The sequence below is a fragment of the Arachis hypogaea genome, chromosome 12, assembly GCF_003086295.3.
Source record: "Arachis hypogaea cultivar Tifrunner chromosome 12, arahy.Tifrunner.gnm2.J5K5, whole genome shotgun sequence".
Classification (NCBI taxonomy): Eukaryota; Viridiplantae; Streptophyta; class Magnoliopsida; order Fabales; family Fabaceae; genus Arachis; species Arachis hypogaea.
Genome location: NC_092047.1, coordinates 23,285,976 through 23,304,499, shown reverse-complemented (window position 1 = coordinate 23,304,499; position 18,524 = coordinate 23,285,976). Strand labels below are relative to the sequence as shown.

The following is an 18,524-nucleotide window of genomic DNA, read 5'->3' as shown; positions in this document are numbered from 1 at the left end:
GAACAAGCATTTGATCACTTCCGAGTTTTTATGAACTGCTTTTGGTTACATTGTGCACCTAACTATCCTCCTAAAGTATTTGAGGAAATATTTTAGCTCTTAGCCAAAGTTGTGTGCATTTTGTTTTTGGAACTCTACATAATCTACTTCAACATGAAATTGTATTGAAGTAAAGCCACGTTTATGCTTTTGTTACTCTCTTGAAGGATGTTTGTTGTTTAACTTCTCTTTCAGACTGCGAAGTGATATTTTTACATATTTTCGATTCTTTTAAGAACATGTATTCGAAAGTATTTTAATTATGCTCTTGAGTTCTGTGAGCTTTATCTTGGGCCTGAAATATTCTCTTCTGTAAACCTCATACTTCTTCGACCCAGTTTGAATTTGGTTCAAATTAATGTGCTGATTCTTCTTATTGGACCTATTGAATTTCTTTGATCCAAGGGTTATCTTTGAAGTTGTCAATTGATTTATTTCTAGCAAACTTCATTGCTTCAACATCCTTGTTTACTTGGAATTGGATATATTCTTTCAAATCTATGAGTATTGTCCTTGACAATTGTTTCTCCGTTCTAAATCTGGTATCCTTCTGAGTAGACTCGAGAATTGTTTTGATATCACGTGCGACTTGTAGACGTAGTAGCGCGATGCGTTAGTTCTTTAATACGTGATATGTGTATACGGAAGTCGAAGCGGTAGGTGTGCAACGTTATGAGTTTTTGGTGTTTCGTTCTTTGCGAACGGGCTTGCAGTTGTCTGGCTTATAATCGGATATGAGGATTGTAAGGTGCTTGACGGAGTTGGAGAGTTGAAGCTTTGAGGTTGAGATGAGATTAGTGTGCGGATGTTAAGCACGTCGTTTTAACCCCATCATGTTTTATAGCCTTCGATGCCTTGCTTTACTATCACATGTTTGAACCATGTCAACTTTGCTTTGTGAACGCCTATCTTGATTTGCACCCTATTGTGACACCTCAAGTTTTTGTAAAGTCTTGAGATCATATGACCTTGAGCATTGAGCCTATCTGATAACATCTGCTTTGCAAACACACTCCTACCTTTGTATCTCTATGCATACGACCATCCAAGTATTTGAAAAACCGTATATATGTTTATATGTTGAGATATTTTGTTTCTTCCTTAAATTTTTTTTAGGGTGAACTATTATGGAATTTCTTTCGTTTTGTATCAATTTTCGAGGGCGAAAATTTTTATAAGGCGGGTAGAATGTAAGACCCAGAATCTGTGAAAAGTCTTTTTATGATCAAGTCTCAAATCATATAGTTATTTATAGCCTTAATTTCAGAAATTATTTTATTAAAGATAATTAAGGCAAGTTTTGATTTATTGAATCTGAGATAAGTTATGGTTATTATCCAATTTTACAATTATTGGATTATTTTCTATATTTAAATCATATAGTTGGTAGTTGTGAAATAAAAAGGATTTTTATATGATTTTGGACTAAATAACTAATATTTTAGAATATTGATATTACTATTTTGGAAAATGAAGAAAGTAAGTATATTATTTCTAATTATTTGGTTGAGACACCTTATTGAAAATAATTTGTAAAATTGATGAGCAAATAGCATTTTTATGCATTTATTTTTGTTGGATTAAAATTGTTCCTAATTACTATATTACCCTTACTTTTATTTGAAATTATAAAAGTAACCCTAACCCTAATTTTCAAAAAATGAAACCCTTACCCTGAAAAACCTAACCCGACCCGGTTTCCCTACAATTGCAGCAGCCCCTCCCTTCTAACAGCAGCGGCAACACACGCAGTTTCCTTTGATTTTTTTCTAAAAGAAAGGAGAGATTTGAGAAGGGGAGGGGGAGGTCTGGAAGAAAGAAGGCAGGGGAGGCCTTGTCACCGTCGATCCACCGCCCAGGAACTCGCCGCCGCCACTGCGCATTTCTGCTACGGCCTAATTGTGTCGCCGCCGACCGTGGAACTGCCGCCGATTTGTCGCACGAGGAGCCGCCGTCCTTGCTCGTCGTTCCCCTCGGAGTCGTCACTGTCGAGGGCCAGCAGAGGGAGAGAGAGCGACCGCGAGCCAGGTTCACCACCGAGGAGAGGGGCTGTGTGGCACGTCACCGTGGCGACCCATTTCACGACCATCACGACGAGGGCTTTGTGGCCGTCGTCCCAACGTCGCCATTTGTGCCCCTTTGTCGCCGTCGCTGTTCCGCCCGGCGTCGCCAGTGTTGAGGTCAGCCACTCCACTACCACCGTCGAGCTTGGTTTGGAGCTGGTGCTTCTCATGGAGGTTTGGAGGAAGGGAGGCAGAACCGCTGAGTAGAGGAGCCACTGTGGTCTGCCGTCGATCTGCACGCCGCCTCTGCCGTCGGAGACCGCCGTTAGAATCGCTGCCGTTTTGGTGAGCTTGACCTGTTTCTGGTTTCTCCTAGTTCTGCCAGTTCAATTTTACCTTGAAACTGTCACTGAAACTGTTGTATTTAATGAAGTGGCTGTCATAAGTAATGTTGTCGCTGTCGGAGAAGCTGCTTTGGTCACAGAAACCATCACCGGAGCTTTTGCAGTTTGATTCAGTCTTTAATCCTTTCTCACGGTAAGCATTTTCATTTCCGGAGCTCTTGAAAATCAATATGCTGTTATGATTGGCCAGAGATTCTGAGGTTTTGTAACATAGGGTCAAGCTCCGGTTATTGCGGGTCACGATTAAAGCTGTCGCCGAACCGGTTTGGAGGCCGCCGCTGTTTCGGTTTAGCCGTTCCTTCTTCGGTTCAGTAAGCATTTTCGATTTGAAAGTCCTCTAGTTACTATTCTATTATACGTTGAGGAGTTGTAGCATCTGTTATTATGAGAGTTAATCTCGGTTATTATATATTGTGATTAGAGTTGTTGTGGTTGCTGAGAAAATGGTTTGGAGCTGAGGTTTTGGTAGCCGGGATTTTGATTGTTGATTTTGGGTCGAGGCGGAAAGGACTCGGTGACGCGTTTGAGTTATGGAATTTGCGTTTTGAGGTAGGGGCGCTTTCCGAAAACTACAGTTTATTATTGGAATTATTACATATGGATACTGATGTGAGATATGGTGTAATTAGTGATTGTATCTGCCTTATGTGTTATTTGATTGACTCGAGTGATTATGGATGTTGGTTTGGTTGAATGGTTGTGCGGCTTTGTGAAATGTAATGTTTTGAAGTGATTCTTTAAAGATTTAAAATCTGAGTTTAATCCGTTGAGGATTGATTTGATTTGAGTCAATTATTTGATGATGTGAAAAGTCGAATGCACTTTTGAATTCAGCCTGGTTTACTTTAATTGACTTGATCTTGGACAAATGATTTGTTACTGAACTGTTTCTTTAAAGCTTTGGAAATGAGTTAAATCGGTTGATATTGAGTTGATCTTGAAATGGTTTTCTTGAGATATGCCACTGAGGCGACTGTTGGATTTAGCTTGTTTTGAATTGATTTCTGGTTTTGAGCTGTTGAAAAGGAATGAGAAACGGTTTAGTTGGGACCCGAACCGGGTGGCAAAAGTCCAAGTTTTAGGGGAGGTGCTGCCGAAATTTCTACAAAATCCTAATCTTGTTTGTAAAGTTATTTAAAAAGGGTTGGATTTGAGAAGTTGTATTAATTGATTTATTAAGAGAATATTTATGTTTTCAAGCTTAATCTATTTAATGAACTTTATGCGTTGAGTTCAGCTTATTTAGAAACGAACTATTTTTACAGTTTGAATCACTGAAGGAAAGAATGATGCTCTAATATTGATTTCAATATAAAAAGGAGCTTTTAGTGATTTCAAAGGAATTTAGACTTTTGATTGAGTAATCAAGTTTGAGGCATTTTGGAAGAGTTAGAAAAATGGGTTCCAAAAAGAAACCTGAAAGTGGTTTGATTCAAATGAACCGGTTCCGTTTCAAATGAGTTGATTTTTGGACCGAGTTGGAACTTGTGATTTTGTATGAACGGTTTCATAATAAATTCAGTTTTATTTACTTGAACCGGGAATCTATGATTTTAAAAGTTTCAATGAATTTTAAGGAATTTATATAAGTTGACCTTCCCTAAAGACTTGGGACTCTGGCAAGAAACTTTTGTTATAAAATCCCATTGTTGGATGGGTGATTTTGAATGTTCCCAAAAAGAATCTTTAACTTTCCATGGTTTTGGAAGTTTTGGAAAGAGAATGCCGAGAGTGGCTTTGCTTTAAAAAGGAAACTCACTTTGAGTAAATTTGGCTTATGAGCCTGAGATGATTTGAAAATGAGATCTTCAAAGTCAAGGCTAAAAAGAGTTGAAACTCTATTTCAAGTGAAATGATTTGGGAAAAAGTGATTTATGGCTTAAATGCCGATTTTATGAATTTATGATGTTGAATGTGGAAGTGCTGTTTTGTTGTGAGCCGGAATGGCTATGTATGATTATAAATATTGGTTGGTTCTGGATTGAACCGTGAGCCGGAATAGCTGTGTATGATATGAATATTGGCTGGTTCTGGACTGAACCGTGAGCCGGATGGCTGAGATGGATGTTGATCCATGGATAAGATTGAATGCATGTTTATGCTGAATCATTGATAAATGTGAATGTTGCACTTCCACTATCTAAGATACGAGTTTCCCTGGGTAGTAGCAGTGGCTAGCCACCACGTGCTCCAGGTTGAGACTTGATACTCTGTTGACCCTATGTCGTAAGTGTGGCCGGGCACTGTGAAAGTCCCGGATGAGCTCGCCCCCGTAAATATTCACCAGTGAAGGTGATGGATATGGATCATGATTATGATCAAGTTTATGATGAGTATAACTCGAGTTGGGGATGCGCGACAGAGGGACAGTCCAATGGTTAGCTACCAGGACTTGTCGGGTTGGCTCTATAACCGACAGATGATATCATCAGCCATTAGGGACAGGCATGCATCATATGCATCTATGTGACATTGTTTGGGTGTGCATATCATACTTGGTTTGCCTATGTGATTAATTGCTAATTGTTCTACTTGCAATAACTGTTTGTTTGTGCTTGCATCTTCCTTTTTGTGTTTGCTACTGGGACTTTGTTGGATTGTGGTGATTGGTTGATGGATGGATTGTTTGGGCCTAGGGCCGTGGTTGGAATGATATGAACCGATGGTTGATTTTGGTTTCGTGTTTCTGGTTTGGAATAAAATATGAAAAGCTATTTTGGTACAGTATAGATAAACCTTTTTGAAAGGCTTTGATGTTTTGAGAATAGAATGGTTCCTCTTTCAGAAAAGATTTCCGACTTTACTTTTATTGTAAACCGTTGTTTTTGAAAAGAGGCATAAGACGGTTATAAATCACTGGCATGATTTATCTTCATGTATCCTATTACAGTAATTCCCAAAAACCCTCTACTGAGAACCCTTTCGAGGATGATGTTCTCACCCCCCTACATTTTTCCCCTTTCAGGATATTGGCGCAGAAGTTATGAAGAGCTTATTTAATTGTTGTTGTGATGCTCTGTATTGTTTTAGTTATGGTTTATTGTACCCTCGCCTTTATCTTGATATATATTCTGTAAGAGGGATAGGAATTGTATTGGTTAATGTTTGTAATATTATTTATATATATTTATGTATATATATGGATGTACTCTTTTTGAGTTGTTGTAAGTTGAATGGTTTTATGGATGTACGTTATCGAACAAAAGTATCTTTGGGAGCGGTATTGCGGTTTAAAGTTTTAAACAGGCTCATATTTTAGTATTAATTAATATAAGTGTCGTCGTAATGTCCGAACTATCATAGTCGCGCAGCCGGAAGTGCGAGCTTTGGTAGTTAGGGTGTTACAGTGATGAGCTTCAAACTCGCGAGTGTTGGGCGTAGTGACAGACGCAAAAGGATCAATGGATCCTATTCCAACATGATTGAGAACCGACAGATGATTAGCCGTGCGGTGACAGCGCACTTGGACCATTTTCACTGAGAGAACGGATGGTAGCCATTGACAACGGTGATCCCCCAACATACAGCTTGCCATGGAAAGGATTATGAGTGATTGGATGAAAGCAGTAGGAAACAGAGGTTCAGAAGGAACAAAAGCATCTCCATACGCTTATCTAAAATTCTCACCAATGAATTGCATAAGTATCTCTATCCTATTTTATATTTTATATCATAATTATCAAAATCCCATAACCATTTGAATTTGCCTGACTGAGATCTATAAGGCGACCATAGCTTGCTTCAAGCCGACAATCTCCGTGGGATCGACCCTTACTCACGTAAGGTTTATTACTTGGACGACCCAGTGCACTTGCTGGTTAGTTGTATTGGAGTTGTGAAAAAGAATTTGAGATTATAAACATGCGTACCATGTTTTTGGCGCCGTTTCTAGAGATCACAATTTCGTGCACCAAGTTTTTGGCGCCATTGCCGGAGATTGTTCGAGTTTGGACAACTGACGGTTCATCTTGTTGCTCAGATTCGGTAATTTTAAATTATTTTTAAGCTTTTTATTTTCAAAAAAAATTTTCAAAAAAAAATTTTCAAAAAAATAAATTATTCTATGTTCTTCAGAATTTTTAAGAATGAATTCTAGAGTTTCAGATGATGCTTTTATCATCACAGGAGCTGGTTGATTCCCATCAATTTGGCTGTTGTATGTAATGTCCTGCTGAAGCTTGGCTAGCCATGTCTAATCTTTTTAGACTTAAGCTTTAGACTAACATTGCATGATTCCTGGAATTCTTATTAAAAATTTTGAAATCCTTATTTTTCCTTTTCCAAAATAATTTTTGAAAAATAAAAAAAAATAAAATCATAAAACCAAAAATAATTTGATGTTTCTTGTTTGAGTCTAGTGTCAAATTTTAAGTTTGGTGTTCATTGCATATTTTTAATTTTCATTAAAATTTTCGAAAACTCATGCATGATGTTCTTCATGATCTTCAAGTTGTTCTTGATGATCTTCTTTGTTTGATCTTTGTATTCTCATGTTTTGTTTCTTTTCTTGTTTTTCATATGCATTTTCAATTTGTTAGTGTCTAAAGTTTGAAAATTTCTAAGTTTGGTGTCTTGCATGTTTTTCTTTTCTTAAAAATTTTCAAAAATAAGTTCTTGATGTTCATCATAATCTTCAAAGTGTTCTTGGTGTTCATCTTGACATTCAAAGTGTTCTTGCATGCATTATTAGTTTTAATCCTAAAATTTTATGTTTTGCATCTTTTTGTTGTTTTTCTCTTTCCTCATTAAAAATTCAAAAATAAAAAAATATATTTCCCTTATTTCACTCATAAATTTCGAAAATTTGAATTGATTTAGTTATAAAGTTTTAAAATTTAATTGTTTCTTATTAGTCAAGTCAAATTTTCAATTTAAAAATTCTATCTTTTTCAAATCTTTTTCAAAATTAAAATCTTTTTCATTTTTTCTTTCATATTTTCGAAAATTTCAAAATGATTTTCAAAAAAATCTTTTTCTTATTCTTACTTCATATTTTCGAAAATCTCACTAACATTTAATGTTTTAATTCAACAATTTTTCAAGTTGTTACTTGTCTATTAAGAAAGGATCAAGTTTTAAATTCTAGAATCATATCTTTTGGTTTCTTGTTAGTCAAGTAATCAACTTTAATTTCAAAATAAAATCTTTTTAAATTTATTTTTCAAATCTTTTTCAAAATGATTGCCAATCATATCTTTTTCAAAACATAATTTCAAAATCTTTTCTAACTTCTTATATTTTCAAAATTGATTTTCAAATCTTTTTCAATTAACTACTTGACTTTTTGTTTGATTTTAAAAAGTTTTCTATTTCAATCATATCTTTTTCAAAATCACCTAACTACTTTTCTCTCTCATCATTTTCGAAAACTACTAACCCTTTTTCAAAATTCCTTTTAATTAACTAATTATTTTAAATTTTAATTTTAATTTTATTCCTTTTTATAATTTTCAAATACTAACTAATAATTAAAATAAAAACAAAAATATTTTCCTTTTATTTTAATTTAAATTTCGAATTTTTCTCTTCTCCTTCTTCTATTCTTCTCTTCTTCTACTCACATAAAGGAATCTCTATACTGTGACATAGAGGATTCCTATTATTTTCTATTCTCTTCTTTTTCATATGAGCAGGAACAAGGATAAGAACATTCTTGTTGAAGCTGACCCTGAATTTGAAAGGACTCTGAAGAGGAAGCTAAGGCACAACTCTCTGGAGAGGACCTGATAGAAATTTTTCGAAAAAGAAGGAGACATGGCCGAATCTAATAACAATGGTAGAGATGCAAGGAAGATGCTTGGTGACTTTATTGTACCCTCTTCTAACTTCTATGGAAGAAGCATCTCACTTCCTGCAATTGGAGCAAACAACTTTGAGCTTAAGCCTCAATTAGTTTCTCTAATGCAGCAGAATTGCAAGTTTCATGGACTTCCAATGGAAGATCCTCATAAGTTTTTAGCTGAATTCTTGCAAATCTGTGACACTGTCAAGACCAATGGAGTTGATCCCGAGGTCTACAGGCTTATGCTTTTCCCTTTTGCTGTAAGAGATAGAGCTAGAACATGGTTGGATTCACATCCTAAGGATAGCCTGAACTCTTGGGATAAGTTGGTCAGTGCTTTCCTGGCCAAATTCTTTCCACCTCAAAAGATGAGCAAGCTTAGAGTGGAAATCCAAACCTTCAGACAGAAGAAAGGAGAATCCCTCTATGAAGCTTGGAAAAGATACAAGCAACTGATCAAAAGGTGTCCTACTGACATGCTTTCAGAATGGAGCATCATAAGTATATTCTATGATGGTCTGTCTGAGTTGTCAAAAATGTCATTGGACCATTTTGCAGGAGGATCTCTTCACGTGAAAACCCTGCAGAAGCTCAGGAACTCATTGAAATGGTTGCAAATAACCAGTTCATGTACACCTCTGAGAGGAATCCTATGAACAATGGGACGCCCCAGAAGAAGGGAGTTCTTGAAATTGATACTCTGAATGCCATGTTGGCTCAGAATAAAATATTGACTCAGCAAGTCAATATGATTTCTCAGAGTTTGAATGGATTGCAAGCTACATCCAACAGTACTAAGGAAGCATCTTCTGAAGAAGAAGCTTATGATCCTGAGAACCCTGCAATGTCAGAGGTGAATTACATGGGAGACCCCTATGGAAACACCTATAACCCTTCATGGAGAAATCATCCAAATTTCTCATGGAAGGACCAACAGAAGCCTCAACAAGGCTTAATGGTGGAAGAAATAGGTTTAGCAATAGCAAGCCTTTTTCATCATCTTCTCAGCAACAGACAAAGAATTCTGAACAGAGCCATTCTGGCCTGGCAACCATAGTCTCTGATCTATCAAAGACCACACTAAGTTTCATGAATGAAACAAGGTCCTCCAATAGAAATTTGGAGGCACAGGTGGGTCAGCTGAGTAAGAAGATTACTAAAACTCCTCCCAGTACTCTCCCAAGCAATACAGAAGAAAATCCCAAGAGAGAGTGCAAGGCCATAACCATGACCAACATGGCTGAACCTGGAGAAAGTGAGGAGGACGTGAATCCCAGTAAGGAAGACCTCTTGGGATGTCCTTTGGACAGAAAGGAGTTCCCTTTTGAGGAATCAAAGGAATTTGAGGCTCATACAGAGACCATAGAGATTCCATTGAACTTCCTTCTTCTATTCATGAGCTCTGATGAATATTATTCCTCTGAAGAGGATGAAGACATCACTGAAGAGCAAGTTGCTAAATATTTAGGAGCAATCATGAAGCTGAATGCCAAGTTATTTGGTAATGAGACTTGGGAGGATGAACCCCCCCTTGTTCACCAATGAACTGAATGCATTAATGAGGCAAACGTTACCTCAGAAGAAACCGGATCCCGGAAAATTCTTCATACCTTGTACCATAGGCACCATGACCTTTGAGAAGGCTTTGTGTGACCTGGGGTCAGTGATAAACCTCATGCCACTCTCTGTAATAGAGAAACTGGGAATCTTTGAGGTACAAGCTGCAAGAATCTCAGTAGAGATGGTAGACAAATCCATGAAACAGGCTTATGGACTAGTAGAGGACGTGCTAGTGAAGGTTGAAGGCCTTTCCATCCCTGCTAATCTCATAATCCTAGACACTGGCAAGGATGAGGATCAATCCATCATCCTTGGCAGACCCTTCCTAGCCACAGCAAAAGCTGTGATTGATGTTGACAGAGGAGAGTTGGTCCTTCAGTTAAATGAGGACTACCTTGTATTTAAGACTCAAGGTTTTTCTTCTGTAACCATGGAGAGGAAGCATGAGAGGCTTCTCTCAATACAGAGTCAAACAGAACTCCCACATTCAAACTCTAAGTTTGGTGTTGGGAGACCACAACCAAACTCTAAGTTTGGTGTTGGGAGGCCCCAACCTTGCTCTGATTATCTGTGAGGCTCCATGAGAGCTCACTGTTAAGCTATTGACATTAAAGAAGCGCTTGTTGGGAGGCAACCCAATGTTATTTAATTATATCTATTTATTTTCCATTTCTATTTTATGTTTTCTTTAGGTTGATGATCATGTGAAGTCACAAAAACAACTGAAAAATCAAAAACAGAAAGAAAAACAGCATTAAAAACAGCTCACCCTGGAGGAAGAGCTTAAATGCCAGTAAGAAGCATCAAACTGGCGTTTAACGCCAGAAAGAACCATCAAGCTGGCGTTAAACGCCAGAAACAAGCACCAGACTGGCGTTTAACGCCAGAACAGAGCATGGAATTGGCGTTTAACACCAAGAATGGGAGAAAAGTTGGCGTTAAACACCAGAAACAAGCAGCAAGCTGGCGTTTAATGCTAGACATGCATTCTAAGGGCGTTTTGCACGCCTAAATGGAACAGGGATGCTAAGTCCTTGACCCCTATGGATCTGTAGACCCCACAGGATCCCCACCTACCCCACCTCTTCTTCTTTCCTCTTCATACCTTTTCATAACACTCTTCCCCAAATACCCTTCACCAATCACCTCCATACCTCTTCCCCAAATACCCTTAACCACTCACATCCATCCACTCTTCCCCATAAACCCCACCTACCTCCAAATTCAAATTCTTTTCCCTCCCAAACCCAACCCTTGGCCGAATACAGTCTCTCACTCCATCTCCTCCATTTTCTTCTTCTTTTACTACTTTCTTTCTTCTTTTGCTCGAGGACGAGCAAACCTTTTAAGTTTGGTGTGGTAAAAGCATTGCTTTTTGTTTTTTCATAACCATTAATGGCACCTAAGGCCAGAGAAACCTCAAGAAAGAGAAAAGGGAAGGCAATTGCTTCCACCTCTAAGTCATGGAAGATGGAGAGATTCATCTCAAAGGTCCATCAAGACCACTTCTATGAAGTTGTGGCCAAGAAAAAGGTGATCCCTAAGGTCCCATTTAAGCTCAAAAAGAGCGAGTATCCGGAGATCCGACAAGAGATTAGAAGAAGAGGATGGGAAGTTCTCTCTAATCCTATTCAACAAATCGGAATCTTAATAGTTCAAGAATTCTATGCAAACGCATGGATCACTAGGAACCATGATCAAAGTATGAACCCAAATCCAAAGAATTGGCTTACAATGGTTCGGGGAAAATACTTAGATTTCAGTCCGGAAAATGTAAGGTTGGCATTCAACTTGCCAATGATGCAAGAAAACGCACGCCCCTACACTAGAAGGGTCAACTTTGATCAAAAGTTGGACCAAGTCCTCATGGACATATATGTGGAAGGAGCTCAATGAAAAGTTGACTCAAGAGGCAAGCCGGTTCAATTGAGAAGACCGGACCTTAAGCCTGTAGCTAGAGGATGGTTGGAGTTCATCCAACGCTCTATCATTCCTACTAGCAACCGATCCGAAGTAACTGTGGATCGGGCCATCATGATCCATAGTATCATGATTGGGGAGGAAGTGGAAGTTCATGAGATTATACCTCAAGAATTCTACAAGGTGGCTGACAAGTCCTCCACTTTGGCAAGGTTAGCCTTTCCTCACCTCATTTGCCACCTCTGTAATTCGGTTGGAATTGACATAGAGGGAGATATCTTCATTGATGAGGATAAGCCCATCACTAAGAAAAGGATGGAGCAAACAAAAGATCATGGACCTCAACAAGAGCATGAGGAAATTCCTCACCATGAAATCCCTGAGATGCCTCAAGGGATGCACTTTCCTCCACAAAACTATTGGGAGCAAATCAACACCTCCCTAGGAGAATTAAGTTCCAACATGGGACAACTAAGGATGGAGCACCAAGAGCACTCCATCATTCTCCATGAAATTAGAGAAGATCAAAGAGCTATGAGGGAGGAGCAACAAAGGCAAGGAAGAGACATAGAGGAGCTTAAGAACACCATTGGTCCTTCAAAAGGAAGAAGGCGCCACCCCCACTAAGGTGGACCTATTCCTTAATCTCCTTGTCTATTTATTTTTCTATTTTCATTCTCTATGCTTTATGTTTATGTTTGTGTCTTATTACATGATCATTAGTGTCTAGTGTCTATGCCTTAAAGCTATGAATGTCCTATGAATGCATCACCTTTCTTAAATGAAAAATGTTCTAAAAACAAAAGAACAAGAAGTACATGGATTTCGAATTCATCTTTAAAATTAGCTTAATTATTTTGATGTGGTGGCAACACTTTTGTTTTCTGAATGAATGCTTGAATAGTGCATATGTCTTTTGAATTTGTTGTTTATGAATGTTAAATATGTTGGCTCTTGAAAGGATAAGGAAAAAGGAGAAATGTTATTGATAATCTGAAAAATCATAAAATTGATTCTTGAAGCAAGAAAAAGCAGTGAATGACAAAGCTTGCGAAAAAAAAGAGAGAAAAAGAAAAAAGCAAGCAGAAAACGCCAAAAGCTCTTAAAACCAAAAGGCAAGAGTAAGAAAAAAAGAAAGGGATCCAAGGCTTTGAGCATCAGTGGATAGGAGGGCCCAAAGGAATAAAATCCTGGCCTAAGCGGCTAAACTAAGCTGTCCCTAACCATGTGCTTGTGGCATGAAGGTGTCAAGTGAAAAGCTTGAGACTGAGCGGTTAAAGTCGAGATCCAAAGCAAAAAGAGTGTGCTTAAGAACCCTGGACACCTCTAATTGGGGAATCTAGCAAAGCTGAGTCACAATCTGAAAAGGTTCACCCAGTTATGTGTCTGTGGCATTTATGTATCCGGTGGTAATACTGGAAAACAAAGTGCTTAGGGCCACAGGCAAGACTCATAAAGTAGCTGTGTTCAAGAATCAACATACTGAACTAGGAGAATCAATAACACTATCTAAATTCTAAGTTCCTATAGAAGCCAATCATTCAGAACTTCAAAGGATAGAGTGAGATGCCAAAACTGTTCAAAGGCAAAAAGCTACTAGTCCCGCTCATTTAATTGGAGCTAAGTTTCATTGATAGTTTGGAATTTATAGTATATTCTCTTCTTTTTATCCTATTTGATTTTCAGTTGCTTGGGGACAAGCAACAATTTAAGTTTGGTATTTTGATGAGCGGATAATTTATACGCTTTTTGGCATTATTTTTACATAGTTTTTAGTATGATTTAGTTATTTTTTAATATATTTTTATTAGTTTTTAAATAAAAATCACATTTCTGGACTTTACTATGAGTTTGTGTGTTTTTCTGTGATTTCAGGTATTTTCTGGCTAAAATTGAGGGACCTGAGCAAAAATCTGATTCAGAAGCTGAAGAAGGACTGCAGATGCTGTTGGATTCTGACCTCCCTGCACTTGAAGTGGATTTTCTGGAGCTACAAAAATCCAATTGGTGCGCTCTCAATTGTGTTGGAAAGTAGACATCTAGGGCTTTCCAGCAATATATAATAGTCCATACTTTGCACGAGTTTTAATGATGCAAGTTGGCGTTCAAACGCCAACTCCCTGCCCTATTCTAGAGTTAAACGCCAGAAACAGGTTGCAAACCAGAGTTAAACGCCAGAAACAGGCTACAAACTGGCGTTTAACTCTAAAAAGAGTCTCTACACATGAAAGCTCAATGCTCAGCCCAAGCACACACCAAGTGGGCCCGGAAGTAGATTTCTGCATCATTTACTTATCTCTGTAAACCCTAGTAACTAGTTTAGTATAAATAGGACTTTTTACTATTGTATTTACATGATCTTTGGAACATTTAGTCCTTAGACAATGGAGGCTGGCCTCACGGCCATGCCTAGACCTTTCACTTATGTATTTTTAACGGTGGAGTTTCTACACACCATAGATTAAGGTGTGGAGCTCTGCTATTCCTCATGAATTAATGCAAAGTACTATTGTTTTTCTATTCAACTCAAGCTTATTCTTATTCTAAGATATTCATTCGCACACAAGAATATGATGAATGTGATGATTATGTGACACTCATCACCATTCTCACTTATGAACGCGTGCCTGACAAACACTTCCGTTCTACATGAAAACAAGCTTGAATGCATATCTCTTGGGCTCCTGGTTCAGACCAGAGTCTTCGTGGTATAAGCTAGAATTATTGGCGGCCATTCTTGAGATCCGGAAAGTCTAAACCTTGTCTGTGGTATTCCGAGTATGATCTGGAAAGGGATGACTGTGACGAGCTTCAAACTCGCGAGTGTTGGGCGTAGTGACAGACGCAAAAGGATCAATGGATCCTATTCCAACATGATTGAGAACCGACAGATGATTAGCCGTGCGGTGACAGTGCACTTGGACCATTTTCACTGAGAGAACGGACGGTAGCCATTGACAACGGTGATCTCCCAACATACAGCTTGCCATGGAAAGGAGTATGAGTGATTGGATGAAAGCAGTAGGAAAGCAGAGGTTCAGAAGGAACAAAAGCATCTCCATACGCTTATCTGAAATTCTCACCAATGAATTGCATAAGTATCTCTATCCTATTTTATATTTTATATCATAATTATCAAAATCCCATAACCATTTGAATTTGCCTGACTAAGATCTACAAGGTGACCATAGCTTGCTTTAAGCCGACAATCTCCGTGGGATCGACCCTTACTCACGTAAGGTTTATTACTTTGACGACCTAGTGCACTTGCTGGTTAGCTGTATCGGAGTTGTGAAAAAGAATTTGAGATTATAAACGTGCGTACCATGTTTTTGGCGCCGTTGCTAGAGATCACAATTTCGTGCACCAGTGACACCTCTCAGAAAAACGGTGTGGGCATCCCTCTTGAGAAGATTGGCGTAAAATTCCTTGACCTAGTGTTCATTTACTTCCACCGGGTCAGATTTTACGAATCCCCAATGATAAAAATTTATTCTGTCAAGGATTGTATCCGCATATTTCTCGGGCAAGTTAAGCTTCCTCTCATAATGAAAGGCGCGCTTTTCTAGCTTCTTATATTGTTCTTGGGCCTCTGAATTGATGAAAGTGTCTGGACGGTCACTGGGAGGCACGGGAGGAGGGCGAGCCAAGGGATTGGCTTTCTCTTTTCCCTTGCGGCCCATCCTGAAAAAGACAAAAAACAGAATACAACTCAGGAAACAGATAAAATCATAGAAAGAAGAAGAATATAATCAAACAATTCAATTAAGAGCCGATTAAATCAACAAATGCCAATCAAGGAAAAACATGTGTAAATAGTAGAATGGTCCAAAGAGAATCCATTTTCCCAAAATCAAGCAACCTAAGTGACAAATCAATGAGTGAACAACAGTTGGAAGCTAGAAAAGGGGTGGAGGGAGAATAGGGGTTGGGTGGGTGTGTGTGCTCAGAGAAGGAGAAGAAGGGGTTGGGGTAAGGTAAGGAAATGAAGCGCGAGCCCCTGATCTTTTCGAATTAACGTTCGAAAAGTGACCTGTGCGGACGCACAAGGTCGTGTGCGGATGCACACAAGGAGAAAGAAGGAGTGTGCGCGCGCACAGGGTCGTGCGAGCGCTACTAGCAGGAGGTGAAACGCAACCTGTGCGGGCGCACAAAGGGTGTGCGGATGCACGGAAGAGGGAAAAGGTATGGGTGCATACGCACAGCTTGTGCGTACGCTGCGACCAGGGGGTGTTGTTCAAGCTGTGCGGGCGCACAGAGGGTGTGCGATCGCATAAGTGTTTTTTTTTTTTTTTGAAAGAAAAAGGACGTGTGCGGCCGCACGCATCGTGTGCGGGCGCATAGGAGAGAAAAGAAGGGGGTGTGCACACGCACAAGGCGTGCGTGTGCCGCGAGCAGATGGGGCTTTTAGGGGTGTGCGTGCGCACACGGCTGTGCGGACGCACAGGGATGGAAAAACAGGGGATCTGTGCGCACGCACAAGGCTGTGCGGACGCACAGGTCTCTGTTCATGCAACAAAAATTTTGGCTCTAAGGCACCAAAATTGACATCCCAAACAGGTTTTCAAGCCCTAAAACATCACAAAACTCCCAAAAACACCTTATTTTACTAAAACTACTCAACAAAAATCAAAATTAAATAACCAACCAAGCAAACTAACCAATTATTCATGGAACAAAAGCTAAAAGAGAGAAGGTTAGAAGGATATTACCATGGTGGGGTATCTCCCACCTAGCACTTTGGTTTATAGTCCTAAGTTGGACTTGGTGAGGAGATCCTTGTTAGGGCAGCTTATGCTTCCACTCCTCCTTGAATCTCCAACCAAGTTTGCCATTGATTTGACCTCCGGGGTCCCAATTAAGTTGCATTAAACTTATAAGAGACTTCAAGCTAGTAATGAGGATCCTTAAGTATTGATTCCTGAAATTAATGTCCGGATCCCATACTTGAGTTCCTCTATCACCATTGATACGCTTGTGCACTCCTTGGAATCCACTAAAGTGACTCTTGCACCAAAATTGATTTCCAAATGTTGGATTGGCTCCGTTAATGAACTTTCCATTCTTTAGCCAATTAACATTCTTCTTTTCTCCATCCACTACTCCAAGAAAGGTTCGAAGTTGGCCATCTGTTTCTAAAACGGCATATTGATGTGGGCCTAGAAAGCTTGTTGGAGAATTCTTCACCCATTCAATTCGCTCTTGCATGAATGCCTTCATCGCTTGGCAACTAATATCTTCCTCAACCTCTTTTGAACCTTCTTTATCATCACTCAAGTCAAAAATTGGAGGTTGTGTGAAGTCCACATCAACATCTCCTTCCAAATCCAATAAAGAAGGTTCATGAAGGTCATAGAAGGAATTACCCAAGTTGGACAAAAAATCTTGAATGATGGAATCCTCTTGATCAATTCTTACCCATTCTTCATTTATCCTCTCTTGCACTTCATGTTGTGACTGACATCTTCTACTTGATTTTGCAATTCTTCTTTCACTCCACACTTTTCACTTGGTTCCACACATTCATCCACTGGAGTTTCTTGCTTGTGGCATGAACGCAATGAAGCTAAATGATCGAAAGCCTTGGCTAAGGTAGACATGACTTGCTCTTGCTTCTTCCGGAACTCTCGTTGTTCTTGAATGAGCATGAAGATTATTTCTTGTGTGGCTTGATCCATGTATGAAGATAAAAATTGAGGTGATGATGGTTGACAATAAAACTCATGAGGGTAAGGGTCTTGGTTTTGTGTGTAGTGAGGGAGGGGTGTATAAGATTGGTGACTATAAAGGTAAGTGTTTGGGTTCTATTGGGGTGCATTGTGGTAATGGTGTGAAAAAGTCATTAAGAAAATATAAACAAAAATTTACTAACAAAAGCAAACAAACAACCAAAAAGAGCTATTTACACTATTAACATATTAACAACAACCAAAAGATATAACACCGTTTGCATCCCCGGCAACGGCGCCAAATTTGATGAGTGAGGATTATTGTATGGTTCGGAATCAATCAAGCCAAGCATCAATTCGTTGGTAGCATAGTCCAAACTAACAATGAATTCTCAAGATCAAATAATAAAGTTAATACAAAATATAAACCGAGAGTGATTAAACCTCGGGTCATTCTCCCTAGGAATGCAAATGAAATGTTACTTTCTTTGGTTGTGAAGAGGAAAAAAGGGGGTTTTGTAATTAAAGAACAAAAGGTTAAAAGAATCAAGCAATAAAATAACTAAGTAATGAGCAAAATTTGAAATTGATGCAAGCAAGGGTAAATAGAATCAAAACTAGTGAAAATGCAAATAAAGAGCCTTGACTTGGGAGTGACGATCCAAGGAATCCTAACATCACCATAACCACAACTATGGTAATTATCATGAGTCAATCTTGCCTAGTCAACCCCAACCATCGAGGAGTAAGTCAAGCAAGCATAATTGACCTTAATCCATAAGTCCTAACTAACTTACCAAACTAGTTGATAAAAGGCTAGCGTCAATAGAAAAAAGAGTCAACTAACTACCCAAGAATTACCACTAAATGTCGGACATTATGACTCTAGTATCCTAGGAACTCAAACCACAAGCCAAGGTGGGAAAATCTACTCAAAACCTAGAGTTGGCATTTTCACAAACACCTTGTGTGCATAAAAATAAAACATGAAAAATTGCAAAGTAGAATGGAAAGCTATAACCAACTATCAACAAAACCAAACATGAGCAAGCAATCAAACATAAGGGAAGCATAAAATGTAAAATTCATCAACCAAAATTTCAAGGAACACAAAATTGCAATATGAACAAAGTAACTTGAACCAAAA

The 18,524-nt window shown here is 38.7% G+C and overlaps 1 long non-coding RNA gene across 1 annotated transcript; it reads left to right on the top strand.

Annotated features, from left to right (window-relative positions):
- Nucleotides 1-1,801: 1,801 nt before the first annotated feature.
- Nucleotides 1,802-5,532, top strand: LOC140177298 (uncharacterized). The gene is made up of 5 exons (XR_011869117.1): nt 1,802-2,387; nt 2,476-2,579; nt 2,661-2,757; nt 2,868-2,995; nt 5,412-5,532. It is a non-coding gene; the product is annotated as an uncharacterized lncRNA (long non-coding RNA).
- Nucleotides 5,533-18,524: the final 12,992 nt, after the last annotated feature.